Source organism: Amphiura filiformis, chromosome 7 (assembly GCF_039555335.1).
Source record: "Amphiura filiformis chromosome 7, Afil_fr2py, whole genome shotgun sequence".
NCBI lineage: Eukaryota > Metazoa > Echinodermata > Ophiuroidea > Amphilepidida > Amphiuridae > Amphiura > Amphiura filiformis.
The window spans coordinates 55,285,590-55,306,859 of NC_092634.1; the positions used below are offsets into that span (position 1 = coordinate 55,285,590).

At 41.2% G+C, this 21,270-nt stretch overlaps 1 protein-coding gene across 1 annotated transcript in view; it reads left to right on the forward strand.

The window, feature by feature from the left end:
* The window catches only part of LOC140157962 (proteasomal ATPase-associated factor 1-like), a 98,341-nt gene that overhangs the window by 19,509 nt on the left and 57,562 nt on the right, over positions 1-21,270 (forward strand). The gene's annotated exons all lie outside the window — the stretch shown is intronic.

Below are 21,270 nucleotides of genomic sequence, written 5' to 3' on the forward strand. Positions count from 1 at the left end.
CATGGACATCCTTGGTCGCAGCTGTGTCCCCATTTAGGCAGTAAAAACTCTTATTAAGTCCACAGATGCACACCTACCTAAATACCCTCCCCCACACTCATTGCAGTCTACATATGACAGTTACAGATTGACTAAATTTTGATGTCGTCATTGGTTTACCAAGTAAACACAAAACTATGACAAATAATTCCAAAAGTGTATTTATGTTATCAAGCAATATGTGGGGTGTGATAGTACACCCATTGTAAAGTATGTTTTTTACTCTTTTTTTGCATGTGGCTATAATATGATATGATATATATTTAAAATTCCCATAAAAATTCACCTGTTTGTAACAATGGTTAGTGCTCTTGCCTTTGAACCGGGAGGTCCGAGATCTATACCTGGCAGAGTCAAAATTTTTCTCGCTCATTATTAATCCAAAATGGTTTATTTTCATCTGAAAATGTATACATTGCACTGGGAAATATGTTTTGTTCACTTTTTTTCTGTAACTGGGCCAATAGAGCCAAAATCGCACCTCGGCTCGGGGAAAACTATTGCGTCTAACGTCCATGCTTTTGATATTAGCTGTTGCCGAATTAAAATGATGTTGTCCACCATTGTCTGGCTCTGCAAATAAATTGTAATTCTGCCCTCTGTTGATATATGTTAGAGAATACTTGGCAAATTTCCCTTGTGATTGTTGAGGTGGTCTTGTGGCAGTGTCATCTATTAACCCCCTGAACACTACTAGTCATCTAACAGCATTTCTAATTGGTTGATAACTTGAAAAGCTTATTTCAATTGCCAATTATGACTAGGCTTTAAACTATTTATGGTCAGAAGCTGTCAAACTTGCATTTGCAGATGACCCTCCTTGATTGGTTCAAAATTGGACACAATATTCATTTTGGCCAATTGGCAGGTAGTTCTCATGGGGTTTAGTGAAAGAATTTGGTGAAATTGGCTTTTGCATGGGTATTATTATTATGTTGTGTGTGGGGTGTGTGTGTAGGTGTTTGCCAGCAAACAAGGACACACACTCACACTTCACATTTAAACCGTGGACCACTCTGCAATGGGGGACCGTCCTTGGTTCAATGAGGTCTGCAAACAACCGCGATTGAACGTCTAATGTATTTGCGAAATATGTCCTCTATCGTATGTGAAGAGCAGTGACTAAACACCATTGCATCATCATCTGAATTCACAATCTCATAAAGTGTTCCCATGAATAACAAAAGTATTAATAAATATTCAAAAATAGAATTTATGGCAATAAAATCTGACAATGGCTGTGAAGTTTATGTGACATTTTATTTTCTCTCATGGCCTTGGGAAAATCAAAATTTCCTTAACCACATTTAATAGTTTCAGGAATATTAAAATTGGCCTGCACCCAGAGAAGTGGCCTTGAACCTAACCTAAATAAATGCAATATTAATGTTAGGTCTTGTCTGCCTTTCATGTGTTGCTGAACATTTTAATTAGACCCTCTACCTACCCTTAAAAAGCCATAATTATATTTTTTTAATTCTTTTTACCCCCTAATAAAGAATTCCCCCTCTCTGCAATTGTCTAGCTTGATATTTAAATTTAATAGTGACCACATAGTATACAGAAATTATCAAATTTCTTGTCCTGGGCAGATGATTTACCAGGCCCTTCACAATTGATTCTTAGTTTCCTGTTTCATGGTTGAAAACAAGTGATGAGGTGACTTTTAATTATTAATTATTAATTATTAATTATTAATTATTAATTATTAATTATTAATTATTAATTATTAATTATTAATTATTAATTATCTATTATTTTCTTTATTTTAAAACAAGTGGTCACAACCCGTTTTGACAAGGAACATGCATTTAATTATTTTACATAATATGTTTGATTTTATACATACATGTAAGTAATGGTACAGTTATGTTCTTTGTTTAATCATCATTATAGTTGATATGATCAAAGTCAGAATGTAGCAAATGAAAGTCATTAAAAGTTATTTTAAAAGAGAAAATCAAAAATATAAATGAAATGATTAAATATTTTGCAATTCTCTACTTTGGACGCGGGCGGGAAACAGGAACTAAGAATCAATTGTAAAGGGCTTTACAGAAAGGCAGGAGTGCCCCTGGAGTTACCCTCCTCCCCTCCCCACTCCCCCTTGTCCCCTTCCTTCCCCGCAATTATTAAGCTTGAGATTTAAAATTAATAGTGACAGCATAGTAATAGTAAATTTTGTGTCCTGGGCAGTGATTCTTAAAGGAGGATTTTGTGATCCTAGCATCCTCTTTTTATGATATTTTTCAGTAGATATCCACGGAAAAAGCTTATTCCCAAAATTTCAGTTGATTCCGATTTTGCGTTTGCGAGTTATGCATGATTTTGTGTATTACACTGCTCCATAATTTGACGATATTTTTGCTAAACGAATTAATTAAGAATTTTTGGTACATAAACATTATGTAGCCAGAGGTATAAAATCTCAACTTTTTTTTAGAAAAGTGAGGGGATGAGGCTGTGGATGCCCTTTTAAAATAACTGGACTTATTTCATTTTCGCACAGAAATATATTTTGCACAACTTTTTTTATCATAAAATTTTGTAATGATAATGTTTTTTAGCATTTTTTTTTTGTAGAAAATTCTATTTATTTGTCAAACTGCTCTAAAGAAAAGCTTTGAAATTTAAATTTAGCCACTGCAAGAGACACGTTCATGTTGATCATGTTGAACGTGCTGTTGAAATTATAAATAGTAGGAGTATTTCGTTCAAGGCCATTAGAACCTGGGTTGACTTCATTTGGCCTAGATGAATTGGATAGTCTGGGAATACTGTTTATGTGGATTTTTTTTGCGCTACATTTATTTTTGCGCTTTTCGATACAGCAAAAATAACAATGTGTGAATATATTGTGTTATAGGTCAATGTAAGGAAACTTAGAATCACAAAATTTAAAACAAGGAAAACAGCTCAAAATTGCCAAAGCGTGAAAAAAATTTCATTTTTCGGTATGAAATTATTTTTGATGGACTGTAATTTTCACGCTTGACAATCTTATGGCTAATTTGAATTATTATTTTGATGCTGTAGAATATTTGCTTACAAAATGACAGAAAGATTTCAACAAGTAATCCAGATTGGAGTTTTCATTGGTCTTTTTGAAAATTTCAACACTACAAAGTGGGTCTTTAGTGAAATTTTCTTCCAAATTGTGTACCTTTTAGAGCACATTTATGTTCATGTTCATGGACCTTTTTATGCAATGGATTGTCGTCAAATCTGTTTCTCTCTTTTCTTTCCACGTAGGACAGCATGCTTATACAGGCTTTTTAGCCTGGCTTGAGCATTTTGTTTGAACCTGGTCCCATCAGCATCCAAGTGTGTCTCCACAGGGAGTGACTGTTTAAACAAACAAACCACATTCCCTTCTTCAAAACCTGGTGCTTTTACTACACTTATACCTATTTGTTGGGATTCTAGTGGTAGAATGGATGAGTGCCCTCTAGTGTTGGGCACTGAAACCTAGCATTGCTGTTGTAACGATAAAGCCTTATCTTTCCCTTTCCTCCTCTTTCCATTTAAACCTGTTTTTTTCCTTCTCATTCTTATTCCATCGTTTCCCCTTTCCTTTTCCTTTCTCTTCTTCCTATGCATTTTCTTAATTTCATATCTCTTTCATCCCTTGTTCCTCTTTTCCCATCCATTTTCACTTTCCTATCCTCTTTGCCAGTTTCCTTTTGTTCACATTTTTCTCTTCCCTATTCCTTCATCTCAAGGCACGCCTTATCATGCCTATGGCAGTGACAAGGGGTATATGTGCCAAAGAGATTGTCTCCAGTCTTGAGATTTTCCCCCTTGTAGCCTGCACCCCTCTCTTAATGACAAATTGGGAAAATCTGGGGGATGGGGATTTCAAAATGCCTTATTTTAGGATTTTTGTTCCCCTCCCTTGTTCAACACCTGTAATGGTTTTTTTACTGTACTGGGGTAAGATGTCCCCCCCCCCCCCCATGAATTCACTGCATTGTTTATCAAAAAGGGACTGCAAAGTAGTCTAGACAAATGCACATGTTTGAGATCCTAATAGTCATGTTCAGATGGTCATAGAATTCTCGAGGACCAGCGTGCTCGAGTATTGCAATTCCTAAGTCAATCCGTGACTGTGTGTCAACACAACTCCATTGAAGCCTGGAATCCTCGAGTCTTGCGATGTCTGATGTCGCCATCCTTGTAATTACAACCGAAGCTTACTGTGACCAGGAAGTTGCACTTCCTGGTGTGACCTATCAACTATCTCGTATTGCACCAAATTGAACCATATTAAATATAATTTAACCAAGGTCATAGGTTAAGCTCAGCACTGGAGAATCGCAAAATGTATCGTTCATACGGCAGTAGCACTTTCAAGTGTCACTCGGGGAAATTGGGGATATGTTTGGGGGCAAGCTTGGGATTGGAATGCCTCAAGAGAGTTCACACGGATTTCAAAAAGTTTTTGCTCAAGAATCAAACTGCTTACGAATAAAGCCCTCATGTGAACATGCCAGTCATACCTAAAATTATTCACTCACTCATATATAGATTCTCAGTAAGACATGTGCCCTTCACCTCACCAGGACATAACATCTTGACCCAGAAGCTAATCTGGCACAAGTGTGGCCAGAGAGCAGCATGAAATGCCCTTGCCCTACTAATTAACCAACAACACTTTCAACTGACCACTAAGAAAAGTGACCACTACAAATGACCAGTACTATTATTATTGACCTACTTCACAGCAGGACACTGACCACCCATGCCCAGAAGCTCAAGATCAAGTATGGTCAATGTGAATACTACTAAGTGTAGTCCAACCCTAAAAGGGCATTATTCTTCATGGTCCACTCCAATATCTGGAAAAATCAGGCATACATTGTTTGCAGCCAGAAAGAATTTCTATTTTTCCAGGCATTCCTAAATATCTAATGAGGTTCCACTTCAAGGGGACATAGTACCCTTTTTAGGATGGTGTCCTAAAATAGGCTAATTATGGATGTGAGTTTGTTTGCCCTGATCTGCGCTGACATTTTGCAACATTCTAGAGTTGGTGCCCAGAGTTGGTGTCAGGGGTGGGAACCCCCTCTGTCTTGTAGCTTCTTGTGTGCACATGTGGACAAGTCTATAGTGCGTTACAACTTTTGTAGCGGCATGCAGACTAGCTCAGACTGTCTTCTTAAACACAAGGAGTGCTTCTTCCCCATGATTGCGGAGCTGAGGGGGGGGTGCTCAATTCAATGTAAAATGGATATAGGTGTAGGGCTGACACTTTGACAGTATATGGCAATCGTCAAGAGCAAAATATTAACAAATATGGGGTCATTGGGTGAGAGCACGATTTTTGGTATTGGGTGAGGGCAAAAATTTTTCAAAATATGATTAAGTGAGAGACGGACTGTTTGGACCTATTAGGGGGGCATTGGGTGAGAATATGGGGTTTTTTTTAATGGGATCTTTGGGTGAGAGCCAAAAGAAGCTTCAAACAAAGTAACAAAATCAGTCATAAAATGAAAATTGCTGTTCAAATAATGAAAATAAGGATCTTTCGGGTTTAGGTGGAATGGAAAAGTAAGGGGTCTTTGGGTGACCGATCATGTGTTCGAAAAAAATATGGGGTCTTTGGGTGACAGCGATGCTGAAAAGGGGGGTCTTAACAGACCTACATATGCATCACCTCTAGTGCCCATTGAAAGAAAATGCATTTCAAATATATAATAGAGGCCACAACCACATTGATTTTTTAAATGATCTCCCCTCTGAATGACCTGGGATTCCTACTGAAAATACCAGGAGTTGTTGCAGGGCACTTCCCTATAGACCCCGGCCATGGGTACTATAAAGTGAGCCCATGGACCTCTGACTTCATGCTTCTTCATGTAAAATGGAATTCTACTGGTAAAGGTTGCCGACCTCAATGATTGAAAATATAGAAGAATCAGTTCCAACTTTGGTTGGACTACCCTGGCCAGTCAGTCAATTGGTCAGATCCTTGACCAATACTATCTTAGACCATTGGTCACCTGGCGGGCTGTCATCACCTGCTGATTGTTTACTACATGAACTTGATCTAGAGAGTTCTTGTTATTTTGGATTGCCTAGACTCAGGCCTAGTCTCCTACACACTCACAGAGAGAGACTGCCCTTGACCTGGACTTACTACAGGGCATTTCCTACTATAAATGGCACTACTGGCTGTGGACCACAATAGCCTCATTCCAATGGCATAGTTCAATAACCTCAATTAAACAATCATAGTGCAAAATTTGACCTCAAGCTGCAGAGTATGAGTTTTTGTACTCAAATTTTCAAAGGTCATTCAATGAATGTGTGACTGTATTGGCATTAAAGAACTGTGCCCTGATAGATGAGCATGTTGTGGATCCTAGCGGTGGTACCATTCACTGAGGTCCACTCAAGTGTATGTATTGAAAGGTCAAGTGCGCTGATGTGCTTTAACTGGGAAAGGTTTCACTTCTTTCAGATGATGGGAGTTATATCATTCTTTGTAGCAAATTGATTTATTTTAATGAATAAAATTAAATGACAATTGATTTGTCCTTGTACTTACCCTTTTGCTGGTTGTTTACAGTTTGAGGAGTTTAAAAAAATCCTTTAAAAAGAATGGGGCGCCCAATGGGAGATTTGATGTGATGTGCTGAAACAGCAGAGAGATTTGGAATTTGAATTCTTTGCACAAATTTTATCTTATGGTGACATGTGTTTGGAGATTTGAAGAGCAAACCTGAAGTTTGCTCACTTGCTTCCACACCAGAGAAGATATATTAACCTTCCCAGAATCCTTTGCAGCATGGTACATCATCTCAGTTCATCAAATGACACTTCCAGGGACAGTGCCAGGTTATTTTGATAGGGGAGCAATGCACTTTCCAAGTTTTGAAAGGATTGATAGTCATGAAACAAACATAATTTGCAAGATCTGGATGTGCTCTTTTCAATAAGATACCTTTTGACACTATCAACCCATGTTGCACTGGATGGCAAATCACATAGAAACTTGGAATGGAAGCAATGCATTATGGGAAGGTTGCATAATGGTGGTTCAGTATGCTCTCGTGGAAAAATGGAATTAGCTTGAAATTCCCCTGGACAAGGAACTTACTGCTATAAATTGTCTTGTTAAACCTGTACGAAACTTGGGAGCTGATCCTGGTTGCGATGTTTATTTGTGGAATGTCCAGTATGTGCGCTCTTGAAGCTGCAAAGTCCCTGTGTTGTTGTTAAATGTTTTTTGGAATGATGTGGCCGTACTGGTCAGCGACAACCTGTAAAGTGTGCTGAGGCTTGTGGATCAACGTTTAGGCGTAATGCCTATACGTAGCACACTATTAATCACTGTGCTTTTTTTTTATACATATACATTATGTATCTATATGTACATGTATTGTATACCCAAAAAATCCAAATATGATGCGGATATGCCCCCCCACCTTTTGGTAAAATGACCACTTTTCTGTTATTTGCAGCCACTTTTTGACAATTCAGACCAAATGTTCCCCCCCCCCCACATTTCAAGCTGGATTATTGGTGCTTATAATAGGGATTAGGATCCCCAAAATGGGGTCAAGAACCATACATATTTTTTTTAATAGGTCGATTATTCAAAGTGGAATATTGCAATGCATCATAGGAGGATAACCATTTTTGTGGCGCCCGCTACGGAGGGGCCACATATAGGCATCACTTTGTGAAAGGCTTCTAATTTCACTCTTGCTAGATTTACTCCTTAATTGTTTTGCTAAAATTATGCCCAGCTCAGAAATAAAACCACAATATGCTAGGATTTTATTTTATTATTGTTTTCTGATATGCACGGGATAAAATGATGTGTGTATATTCTTTGTTTAAAATACAAAATTAATGGACTTATAAAAACACCAAATAACCCGTGACCTTTGTATGGTTTAAACCAGTTTACCGCCTCTTAGAACCCGATAGACGGTGACATTTGACCATTCTAATTATGTATGTTTTGAACATGTTTGCACATGAACTAGTTGTTTACAGTGTGAAGAATCTACAACATGCTCATCTATCAGGGCACAGTTCTTTAACCCCAATACATTTGTGCATTCATTGAATGACCTTTGAAAATGTGAGTACAAAAACTCATACTTTGCAACTTAAGGTCAAATTTTGCACTATGATTGTTTAATTGAGGTTATTGATAATATGCCACTGGAATGAGGCCATTGTGGTCCATAGTGATTGCACGCGGAGCACCTAATCCTTAAACCAACACCAATTAATTATAGTTGACCAACACAACCACTGACCAATCATGAAATCACTAATTGGTTTATGACTTTATGTGCTTGAATCGACTGCTAACTGATTGTGACCAAAGATATTAGAAGCTCAGTATCTTTGTGGTGACTATCTCTGATAAAAACATTAATTAACGAAAATCAGTTCTGGTCAGCAGAGAAAGGAATAAATTCGGAAGACATGACTGTGTTGAAGGTCAGAAGTGTATTTGCAAAAATAATATTCATTGTAATGCCTAACTGCTGGGAAGGGTTCCTAGCAAGGTTAAGTGAAAGAAACCCCACTGGCTATTTTGTCTGTTTAAAATAGAGTTCTATGACGTAATTTTGTTATTTATTAATTAATTTTTAGCAGAATTAATAACATAAAAATGGGCTGTGCCCGCTTCATGAAGAATAACGATCGATCTTACCCTTGATTTAACAGGCCTGTCAATGTCTTGGTATTGTTTGATATGAAAGGAGGGTATGATTGTTTTGTATTAGTTTAAGTATTTCCTAGCCTCTCTTAGCCACATGGTTGGCTACAAAAGACACAGAGTATACCTTAGGATAAACTGGCATGAGTGCGCCGACCCCAAGTTCTCAACATTTCAGGATTGTTTCTGGACGGAGGTCGGGTGAAAAACGAAATTACGTTTACATGACTTTGTCGAAATTCGTCGTGTGACAAGAATGAGTGTATAGATGACTAGGGGGAAGCTTACTTATTTGTGTCTAGTTATCCATCATATACCCTAGGCCCTGCATAACGAAATTCAACAATATTCAATATCCAAAGCAATATCCTCACTACAATAGGCTCCCAAAAACAGAACTCCGACCCCACAAAACCGCAAATTAACACGAAAACTTCATTCCATTAAGAATATCCCTCGAATTTGATCATCTTCTAAAAAAAAAAAAAAAAATCATTATAATACCAAATCTAATCACCATGGAATTCACCATATCCGTCCAGCTCACATTAGGCGCCACATTCCTTTTTAAAGGAATTTTATTCCCTCAGTGGTATATTTTGCTTCCCAGTGATGGGTCTGCCAATGTACTCTCATATTTGGATCAAGGTTGTCATCATATAGACAACACAAAATTAATCAGAACTCGGTCACATCTCAGAGTACATGCAATGCTAGGAGCTAATAAAATTATCACCTCATTTGAGAGGAACAGGAATTAAAGAAACAATCGCATAATTTTATTCATGATGCTGTCTCACAACTGGGTTTGAATGAAAATAAAATGGAATATATCAAGGATTAAAATGAAGAAATTTGGTGTTGTACTTTTTGTAATTTTGTTTAAAACTGATATAATAGAGAAGTTTTGGTACCCTTTCGCAAATTAAAAATACCCTGGGTGGGCGCTTATTGGGGAATGGGTGCTTATTGGAACGAATACGGTACAATATGTTCCCAAAGAATTTTCACAAAAATATGGTAGATCCTTCAGTGTTAATCCTAACTCTAATCCTAAATCTAACCCTAATCCTAAATCTAATCCTAACTTCATGTAAAATCACATGAAGGAATAACCCAGAAAACATGAAGCACAAAAGTTTATGTGTTGCTGATAGGTGGTGTGGCTTGTCAATAAAACATATAGAAACATTTCATGCTCTGGATGAGTGCATTAAAAATTACGAATCGGCACTGGTGGTGTGGAAATAATTGTTAACAAAAGTGGGTTTCCAGGCCAAGGATATGTCTCCCTAAGAGATGGCACATTTTAACAAGCCATGTTTGTCTGTCTGCTAGCAAAAAAATATGACATTCAATTTCATGATTGCTGTCTGGTGGTGGGTGGTAATGTGACTTAAGTCATTAAAGGAATGTGTAAACAAGTTCCATAAATAAGTTCATCAGGATTGTCAATAGATATAAAAAAAAACTGTGTGATTGGAAGTTAACATTTAAAAAAATTGGGTAGGTAGGTAGGGTTTTTTGTAAATTGTGTAAGTTGCATTTGAAAAAGGCCTTGGAACTTGTTTTCTTTTTCTTTTTTTAATTAATTAATTTATTTATTTTTTATTATTCCAGCCTACTTTTAGGATAGGTTGGGTTATGCCAATCAAACACTTTTTTTTAGGTCAGGCCTCAGTTAAGGCATTTTTGCTTCAGTTTTGCGTTCTCTGGTGTATGCCTTAGTTGAGGCTTTGCGCTTCGGTTTTGTGTTCTTTTAACACATTTGAGACCTAAGTGAATATTGGAAAGCTTAAAAGTACAAGTACAAGGCCAAGTCACTTTATTTCCTGTAGTCATACTGTAAAGGTAGATTCATTTTTCACACCAAATTTTTAACTATTTCACTTATTTTTAAATTTGCGATTCTTCCTTACATTTACATACGGCAAAAAATTTTTAGTTGTTTTGCCCTCAGCGACCGACCCTGATTTTTCAGGATTTAGCGCGAAGCATGCAAAAATTTGCACTTTTGGTGCTAAAATGGGCAAATATGAGGTTGATTTATCCCCCCGGGATCTACGCCTTTGTAAACTTATTTAGAAAGAAAGTCTGATTTGCATCAAAAATATTAGAAAATGATAAAAACATGATATGTAATAAGGTGTGTATTTTATCCAAAACCTGTAAAGGTGGTACCTTTCGGATGAAATCATGCTTATTTTCAGATACAATCCTGTTATGTGGGTAAAAATTGTTGTAAAACCAGGCTAAATTCCTGTTAATGTTTTTTAATTCCCTTCATATTTTTGTGTGATACATGTATTTCCAAAAAGAAAATGGTTTAGGCCAAAAAAAAAAGGTTTGTCTCAAAGCTCACGAGAAATTTAAAAAACAAATGCGAAATGTGATTTTTTTTTTTTTTTTTATTCCCGACTTTTTACATGGTATTTTGAGAAAAAAGTCTAATTTTCGCCAATTTTTTCTGGAAAAAACTAACAACAAATTTTTTTTTGAAATAAAAAAAAATTTCCGCATTTCTTTTTTGTCAAATCGTACGATTTTGCGCGCGAGCAAGCTTTGAGACAAACCTTTTTTTTTGTTTGGCCTTAGGGTATTTCTCTGATATATCAACTATTTTTAAGCAACTTTATACAATTTTGCAGATTTGTTTGATCCTCAATGGATATATTAACATCTTTAATTCTGAATTAAATTTTGTTTTTATCTCTTAAAAGTGGAAACATTTTTTTCTTATTTTGTCGATTTCTGAGGGGTTGTTCTCCTGTGCTTTCTACTTGCTGGCATCTCAAGGACGAACGCCCCCAGCTGCAACTCAGCTGCATGCATAGCAATGTACATTGACATTAGATTTAGTTATACTAGGGTACCGAAAAAAAATCCATTTTGCTTTCCAATATTTCTTGAATATTGACAAACACAGTGGCGACTTGAGGGGGCATGGAGGGGGGTATTTGCACCCTCTCAGTTAGAGAATCAAAAATCATGAACATTATCCACTTATGGGGGGGGGGGAATTGCAAAAATTGCCACAAATGACAGTCAGCACTTGTTATACATTGTATTCATCCCGATGCTGTTAAATAGCAAAATGTTTCTCTCTGATACATCACATTGCGCCCCTGAATATTGCCTCCTCCTTTTGATGTACAAAAATATCTTTGCTCCCACTCCCCCCTTTGCACATTTAAATGTCAGATTTTGGGAAACCCAACACTAAAACCTTGGAATTTCTAATCTTATGGCGTAAGCCCAGTGAGCAAGACAGTTTTAGAGGCTCCGGAAGATTTTAAATATTGGGGGGGGGGGGGCAGTGGTGCCGGGCCCAAATTATTGAGGGTGCCCATTGGTACTTGACCATAGCCACCAAAATTATTGGGGCAGCCCCCCCCCCTGGTTCCGGAGCCACTGACAAGGCAATAGCCAGAGGGGTGTCCAAAATGGTCAAAAATACCTTATTCTACAAAATCAGGGTGTCCACTTCCTATTCACTCCATTATAAAAATCAGAATTTTAAGGTGTCCAAATTAAAAACAGGGCATCCAAATGACACCTGGACACCCCTCTGGCTAATGCCTTGGCCACTGAGTTTGCATATATTTGAAAAAATTGCACACTCTCCCCCTTTTGTCCTGTCAAAAAATGCTTGGCCCCTCTGAGTCTTGCTAAAAAAAAGGTCCCCTCCCTATTAACTCACCCCTTGGTGATACACATAATTATTGTGCTATCCCTACATGTATAATGAACAAGTTAGGGCAATTTTTTGCATTCATGAGTACATCAGATAGGAGATGTAAGGGAGATGAAGAAAAAGTGTGCCAATAACCATTTGTTACCCCTATCTACCTGGCACTACATGTCTGCTACATTGAGAGGATTAAAAAAAGAGGTTGATAATAGGGAGTTATATGGGAGTTCTAAGAATGAACTATGCATCTCAGAGGAAGATACCCAGCAAAACGTTCAGCAGAAAATGTCGGGTTATATAAAGGGTATACGAGGGGGTATCCAAAAGTTTTTGACATCACCCAGAAGTGAAAGAGCTATACCGATGAAATTTTGTCAGTGTAATCACTGGTCCTTATGTGCATTATGGTCCAAAAATGGTCTCATAAGTACGTTTACTTTCTTCACCTGTGGCGCTAGATGGACAGAAGGCGCATAACCTGCAAGATGGTAAAAATTGAGGCATGCAGCGTGATTAAGTTCCTGCATATGAAGGGTTAGGCCTACAATGCTAAGAAAATCTATGAAAGCAATCTACAGTGATGATTGCCCATCATATGGCACTATTGCTTTTTGAAAAAGGAATTTCCAAACTGGCCACATGTCCCTCACAGATGAGCCAAGAAGTGGACGTCCATCACTTACGGATGATCCTACCACAGTGAAAAAACTCAAGAAAGTGGAGGATCTTATCATGAAAAGGTTATGCACCTACTTCCCATCTAGCGCCACCTGTGAAGAAAGTAAACATACTTATGAGATCATTTTTGGACCATAATGTATATAAGGACCAGTGATTACACTGACAAAATTTCATCAGTATAGCTCTTTCACTTCTGGGTGATGTCAAAAACTTTTGGATACGCCCCTCGTATAAAGGATATAAAATGTTTTAATATCATTTAGAAACATTTTTGGAAACTTGCTGCAAAAGATTTTAACATATGTTATTTAAAGGAGTATTTTGTGATCCTAGCATCCTCTTTTATGACATTTTTCCATGAAAAAAACTTATTCCCAAAATGTCAGTGTATTACACTGCTCTTTCAGGGGGAGGCTATAGCCGTGGAGGTTATAGCCGCGGAGCTGAAAGTTACCCTTACCAGCACCCTACTACCATCTTAAGGGGCTGGGTTTCCCACTGGATGTTTTTATTATCCTTTGGGTGCTCCATGTGTTTTCCTGCTTATACTAGTTCTTCCTCCTTCTCAGCATCCAGTTGCCTAGGGCTAGGGCTTATTTTTTAGTTTTAGTCTTCAGCTTCGTTTGCGTGGTAGGACAGAATACCTGTTTCAGGTACTTCTGTAGGGTAGAGACACCCGAGTCTGGGAAAAATCGAGACTTCACTGATGCCGCTGAGGGGTACATACACACAGATCTCGGCAGGCGACCAGGTGTATCCCCATATGATTCAGTACGGGTGGCAACTGGACTAAATGCTGAAACCTTTCCTTTATATCCTTTAGGCATTGAATTAGGTAAATATTTTTCGTCTATTTGATGTCTCACAGCCTGGGGACGGAGCTGTTGAAGAATTCCTCCTGCGTAATCTCTGCGTGTCGTAAAAGCCGACTAAAAGAGGACCATGAAATCTTAGGGGCCAGTTGATGTTGGATGGCACCAACAGGATCGGCAGGATCAATAACAGGCTCAACCCTGATACATGGTTAGCCCTGCATCGAGCAGCAGCGATGTAGTACGAGTTCTTGGCGCCCTTAATATATTCAAGGATATCGGCAGTACTCGATTTAGTGATGGGCGCTTTGGCAACCCCAAACACGGCTGTCAATGCTGCAGTGAAGAAGGCAACGGGATACCACTTCACTTATTGTTTCCCAAGAATAATCATGGAAGGTCACAATTTGATGTTAGAGACTAACGGCGTGAAGGGGGCTGTGGAACCTAATGTGGACGGCTCCTCGCCTGGTAGGGTGTCCCATGGAGAGCAGGTGGGCCCAGACCGTCAGCTAGCTACTGTTCGAAATAGTAAGGTCATCTTGTGAAAAAGTAAGATCATCAGAGTTGGAACCTGGAATGTACGAACTCTTAACCAGAGTGGGAAGCTCGAAAATGTTAAGCAAGAGATGACTCGACTTAAAATCAACATACTAGGAATAAATGAAACCAGGTGGACAAATAATGGAGACTTCAAAATCGATGACTTCAAGATGATTTATGCAGGTGGTGACAAGCATGAGAAAGGAGTTGGGCTAATGCTAGATGCAGATATGGCTAAATGTGTGCTGGGCTATTGGACTGTAAGTGAGAGAGTTTTGCTGGTCAAACTACAAGGACAACCTTTCAATATCTCTGTTATTGTAGTATATGCTCCCACAGCAGAGAGCACAGAAGAGGAGATTGATGCTTTTTATGACAAACTGGAGGAAGCAAAGTCTCAGTGCAAATCAGATGAAATACAACTGATCATGGGAGATTTGAATGCAAAGGTGGGGCAAGGACAAGATGGCAAAACAGTAGGCGAGTTTGGACTTGGAGAAAGAAATGAGCGTGGTGATAGATGGGTGCAGTGGTGTGAAGCAAACAACATGGTAATCACAAACACTTGGTTTAAGGAGCACCCCAGAAGAATATATACATGGAAGAGCCCTGGGGATCGCACAAGGAACCAGATAGATTTCATAACCATTAATGACAGATTTAGAAGAGCAGTGAAACATGCGAAGACACATCCAGGGGCAGACTGCGGAAGTGATCATATTCCAGTAGTATGCACACTTCGTTGTAAGCTGAGAAAGTTGAAGAGAGCGAAGATCACGAAGAAGGTAGATTTTGAACAGCTGAAGAAACCAGAGATCCGAATGGAGTATTCCATCAAAGTGGAGAACAGGTTTGAGCAACTTACAGACGAAGGAGAAGAGATGACATGGGAATCAATGAGGGATATCTTGGTTGAAACAGCAGAGGAATGCCTGCCAAAGAAGAAGAGAGAAAGTCAAAGCAAGTGGATGACAGAAGAAATTCTATCAATGATGAGAGACAGGCAAAAGATCATGGACAGGGATTCAAAAGAATATAGAGAGTTGGACAGGCAAATAAAGAAACGTTGCAAGGAGGCCAAAGAGACCTGGCTGAATAGTGAATGTGCCAAAATTGAGAGTCAATTTGGAGAGAATTGGAATGTGTACCAGAGGATAAATGAGATCTCAGGCAGGAAATCAGGCTGTTCAAGCTCTGGGTGCATCAAGGCAAAGAATGGTAATATGCTGGTAGGGAAAGATGATGTAATGAAAAGATGGATTGAATATGTTGGGGAGTTATTTCACGATGTAAGGGACGGTTTGCCAAGCTTTCCCGATTCTATTGAGGGTCCAAAGATATTGCAGTCAGAGGTTCGATCAACTATAAAAATGATGAGCAGAAATAAGGCTGCTGGGCCAGATGGAATAGTTGTTGAAATGATTGAAGCATTAGAGGATTATGGAATTGAGAAACTGACAGGAGTCATCAACAGAATGTATGATGATGGGATATTTCCGGAAGACCTGAGCAAATCAATCTTTATTGCTCTTCCCAAGAAACCTGGCGCTGTGGATTGTGAACAACACCGTACAATTAGCCTTATGAGCCATGTTACAAAGATAATTCTAAGAATCCTGTTACTCCGTGCAAGAAGTAGAATAAAACCTGAGATTGGTAAAGAACAGTTCGGCTTTGTAGAAGATGCTGGTACCAGGAATGCGAGTTATGTCTTGAGAATGATAACGGAGAGAGCGGTAGAGATGCAGAAGGATGTTTTCATGTGTTTCATTGACTACTCAAAAGCCTTTGACAAGGTGAGACATGATCAGCTTTTTGAAGATCTTGGCAGGCTAGACCTGCATGGAAAGGATCTACGACTGTTGCAGAACCTTTATTGGAACCAAACAGCGTGCATAAGGGTGGATGGAGATTGTAGTGAATATACAAGCATTAAGAGAGGAGTCAGACAGGGATGTGTGATGTCACCAGATCTCTTTAATTATTACAGTGAGCTGATTCTAAGGGAGCTAGAAAAGGAAAATGGTCTCAGTATAGGTGGACATAACATCACGAACATAAGATATGCAGATGACACTGTCCTATTAGCTGAGTCTGAGGAGGATCTGCAAAGGCTTCTTGATGTGGTGGTTCAGGAAAGTGAGAGGAAAGGTTTATCGTTAAATTGCAAGAAGACAGAATGTATGGTGGTATCAAAGACTGAAAGCCCAACATGCATATTGAAGGTGAAAGATCAAAGAATTATGCAAGTTTCCTCCTTCAACTACCTTGGCAGTCTAATCACAGAAGATGCCAGATGTATTAAGGAGATTAAGAGAAGGATTGCACTGGCTAAGTCTGCATTCTCAAAATTAGACAAGATCCTAAAAAACAGTGCCCTCAGTATAGAGACCAGAATTCGGGTACTCAACTGCTATGTTATCCCTGTATTAATGTATGGAAGTGAAGCATGGTCAATAACAACAGACATTAAAAGAAGATTGGAGAGCTGCGAGATGTGGTTCCTTAGAAGAATGATGAAGATCCCGTGGACTGATAAAGTGTCTAATGACGATGTCCTAAGTAGAGCAAATGTGAAGAGGAAGCTGTTACGTGAAATCAGAGTTAAGCAGCTCAAATTCCTTGGTCATATCCTCAGAAAGAATGGTTTCGAGAACCTGGTATTGACAGGAAGAATAGAAGGAACAAGGAGCAGAGGCAGGAAGAGAGTGATGTGGTTATCAAATCTGAAAGACTGGCTAAAAGAAAGGGGAGCTGAACATAAAGCGACAGAGCTTCTGGAGATGGCTTATAACAGAGAATTCTGGCATGACATGATCGCCAACGTCTTAGGATATGGCACCTAGAGAGAGAGAGAGATAGACCACTGTGTTGTAATTGTGATGATATTTTTGGTAAATGAATTAATCTGCAAGAATTTTTTTGTACATAAACATTATGTATATAGCTAGAGGTTTCCAGTGGTGTAAAAATCTCAACTTCTTTTGAGACTGTGGATCACAAAATTGACAAATTAATTTGCCAAAATATTTGCCTAAAAGTATTTTACAGTAAATTTTGGACAACATTTTGAAAATGTTTTTGTAGTTTTTCATATAAAACTTCAAAAAAACATTTTATGCCCTTTATATAACGCGACATGTGAGGGGCGAGTGGTAGGATGTGTCCTGTGTTTGCAACATGTAAGGGGCGAGTGGTAGGATGTGTCCTGTGTTTATGCGACATGTGAGGGGCGAGTGGTAGGATGTGTCCTGTGTTTGCGACATGTGAGGGGCGAGTGGTAGGATGTGTCCTGTGTTTGCGACATGTAAGGGGCGAGTGGTAGGATGTGTCCTGTGTTTGCGACATGTGAGGGGCGAGTGGTAGGATGTGTCCTGTGTTTGCAACATGTAAGGGGCGAGTGGTAGGATGTGTCCTGTGTTTGCGACATGTAAGGGGCGAGTGGTAGGATGTGTCCTGTGTTTATGCACACATGTAAGGGGCGAGTGGTAGGATGTGTCCTGTGTTTATGCGACATGTGGTAGGATGTGTCCTGTGTTTGCGACATGTAAGGTAGTGGTAGGATGTGTCCTGTGTTTGCATGACATGTGAGGGGCGAGTGGTAGGATGTGTCCTGTGTTTGCGACATGTAAGGGGCGAGTGGTAGGATGTGTCCTGTGTTTGCGACATGTGAGGGGCGAGTGGTAGGATGTGTCCTGTGTTTATGCACATGTAAGGGGCGAGTGGTAGGATGTGTCCTGTGTTTGCGGCATGTGAGGGGCGAGTGGTAGGATGTGTCCTGTGTTTGCAACATGTAAGGGGCGAGTGGTAGGATGTGTCCTGTGTTTGCGACATGTAAGGGGCGAGTGGTAGGATGTGTCCTGTGTTTGCAACATGTAGGGGCGAGTGGTAGGATGTGTCCTGTGTTTATGCGACATGTGAGGGGCGAGTGGTAGGATGTGTCCTGTGTTTGCGACATGTGAGGGGCGTGGTAGGATGTGTCCTGTGTTTGCGACATGTAAGGGGCGAGTGGTAGGATGTGTCCTGTGTTTGCGACATGTAGGGGCGAGTGGTAGGATGTGTCCTGTGTTTATGACATGTAAGGGGCGAGTGGTAGGATGTGTCGTGTGTTTGCGACATGTAAGGGGCGAGTGGTAGGATGTGTCCTGTGTTTGCGACATGTGAGGGGCGAGTGGTAGGATGTGTCCTGTGTTTGCGACATGTGAGGGGCGAGTGGTAGGATGTGTCCTGTGTTTGCGACATGTGAGGGGCGAGTGGTAGGATGTGTCCTGTGTTTGCGACATGTGGGGCGAGTGGTAGGATGTGTCCTGTGTTTGCGACATGTGAGGGGCGAGTGGTAGGATGTGTCCTGTGTTTGCGACATGTAAGGGGCGAGTGGTAGGATGTGTCCTGTGTTTGCGACATGTGAGGGGCGAGTGGTAGGATGTGTCCTGTGTTTGCACATGTACATGTGGTAGGATGTGTCCTGTGTTTGCGACATGTGGTAGGATGTGTCCTGTGTTTGCGACATGTGAAGGGGCGAGTGGTAGGATGTGTCCTGTGTTTATGCGACATGTGAGGGGCGAGTGGTAGGATGTGTCCTGTGTTTGCGACATGTGAGGGGCGAGTGGTAGGATGTGTCCTGTGTTTGCTACATGTGAGGGGCGAGTGGTAGGATGTGTCCTGTGTTTGCGACATGTGAGGGGCGCAGTGGTAGGATGTGTCCTGTGTTTGCATGTACATGTGGTAGGATGTGTCCTGTGTTTATGCGACATGTGGGGGCGAGTGGTAGGATGTGTCCTGTGTTTGCGACATGTGAGGCGGTGGTAGGATGTGTCCTGTGTTTGCGACATGTAAGGGGCGAGTGGTAGGATGTGTCCTGTGTTTGCGACATGTAAGGGGCGAGTGGTAGGATGTGTCCTGTGTTTGCGACATGTAAGGGGCGAGTGGTAGGATGTGTCCTGTGTTTGCGACATGTGAGGGGCGAGTGGTAGGATGTGTCCTGTGTTTGCGACATGTGAGGGGCGAGTGGTAGGATGTGTCCTGTGTTTGCGACAGGTGAGGGGCGGGTGGTAGGATGTGTCCTGTGTTTGCGACATGTGAGGGGCAGTGGTAGGATGTGTCCTGTGTTTGCGACATGTGGGGCGAGTGTGGTAGGATGTGTCCTGTGTTTGCGACATGTGAGGGGCGAGTGGTAGGATGTGTCCTGTGTTTGCGACATGTAAGGGGCGAGTGGTAGGATGTGTCCTGTGTTTGCGACATGTGAGGGGCGAGTGGTAGGATGTGTCCTGTGTTTGCGACATGTGAGGGGCGAGTGGTAGGATGTGTCCTGTGTTTGCGACATGTAAGGGGAGTGGTAGGATGTGTCCTGTGTTTGCGACATGTAAGGGGCGAGTGGTAGGATGTGTCCTGTGTTTGCGACATGTCAGGGGCGAGTGGTAGGATGTGTCCTGTGTTTGCGACATGTGAGGGGCGAGTGGTAGGATGTGTCCTGTGTTTATGACATGTGAGGGGCGAGTGGTAGGATGTGTCCTGTGTTTTGCGACATGTAAGGGGCGAGTGGTAGGATGTGTGTTTGCGACATGTGTGTTAGGATGTGTCCTGTGTTTGCGACATGTGAGGGGCGAGTGGTAGGATGTGTCCTGTGTTTGCGACATGTAAGGGGCGAGTGGTAGGATGTGTCCTGTGTTTGCGACATGTGAGGGGCGAGTGGTAGGATGTGTCCTGTGTATGGGACATGTGAGGGGCGAGTGGTAGGATGTGTCCTGTGTTTGCGACATGTAAGGGGCGAGTGGTAGGATGTGTCCTGTGTTTATGCGACATGTGAGGGGCGAGGGTAGGATGTGTCCTGTGTTTGCGCGACATGTAAGGGGCGAGTGGTAGGATGTGTCCTGTGTTTGCGACATGTAAGGGGCGAGTGGTAGGATGTGTCCTGTGTTTGCGACATGTGAGGGGCGAGTGGTAGGATGTGTCCTGTGTTTGCGACATGTAAGGGGCGAGTGGTAGGATGTGTCCTGTGTTTGCGACATGTGAGGGGCGAGTGGTAGGATGTGTCCTGTGTTTGCGACATGTGAGGGGCGAGTGGTAGGATGTGTCCTGTGTTTGCGACATGTGAGGGGCGAGTGGTAGGATGTGTCCTGTGTTTGCGACATGTGAGGGGCGAGTGGTAGGATGTGTCCTGTGTTTGCGACATGTGAGGGGCGAGTGGTAGGATGTGTCCTGTGTTTATGCGACATGTGAGGGGCGAGTGGTAGGATGTGTCCTGTGTTTATGCGACATGTGAGGGGCGTAGTGGTAGGATGTGTCCATGTGTTTGTCCTGTGTTTGCACATGTAAGGGGCGAGTGGTAGGATGTGTCCTGTGTTTGCGACATGTGAGGGGCGAGTGGTAGGATGTGTCCTGTGTTTAATGCGACATGTGAGGGGCGAGTGGTAGGATGTGTCCTGTGTTTGCGACATGTGAGGGGCGAGTGGTAGGATGTGTCCTGTGTTTGCGACATGTAAGGGGCGAGTGGTAGGATGTGTCCTGTGTTTGCGACATGTAAGGGGCGAGTGGTAGGATGTGTCCTGTGTTTAGGTGAGTGAATAGGTGAGCGGGCCGATGGATGTGTGGGTGAGCGGATGGGGTCGCACAGGTAGGCATGGGGGATGGGAGAGTGGGTGATTGTGTGGGTGGGTTGATCGGGAGGGTGGGCAGATGATGTAGGTGAGCAGATGCATGGGGTTGCACAGGTAGGCGGGGGGATGGCCAGGGGGATGGGTGGGTGTGGTGGTGATCGGTGGGTGGGATGGGTCCCTGTTCAAATTCTCAGCGGTACACCCCTACCCAAACCAGACTTG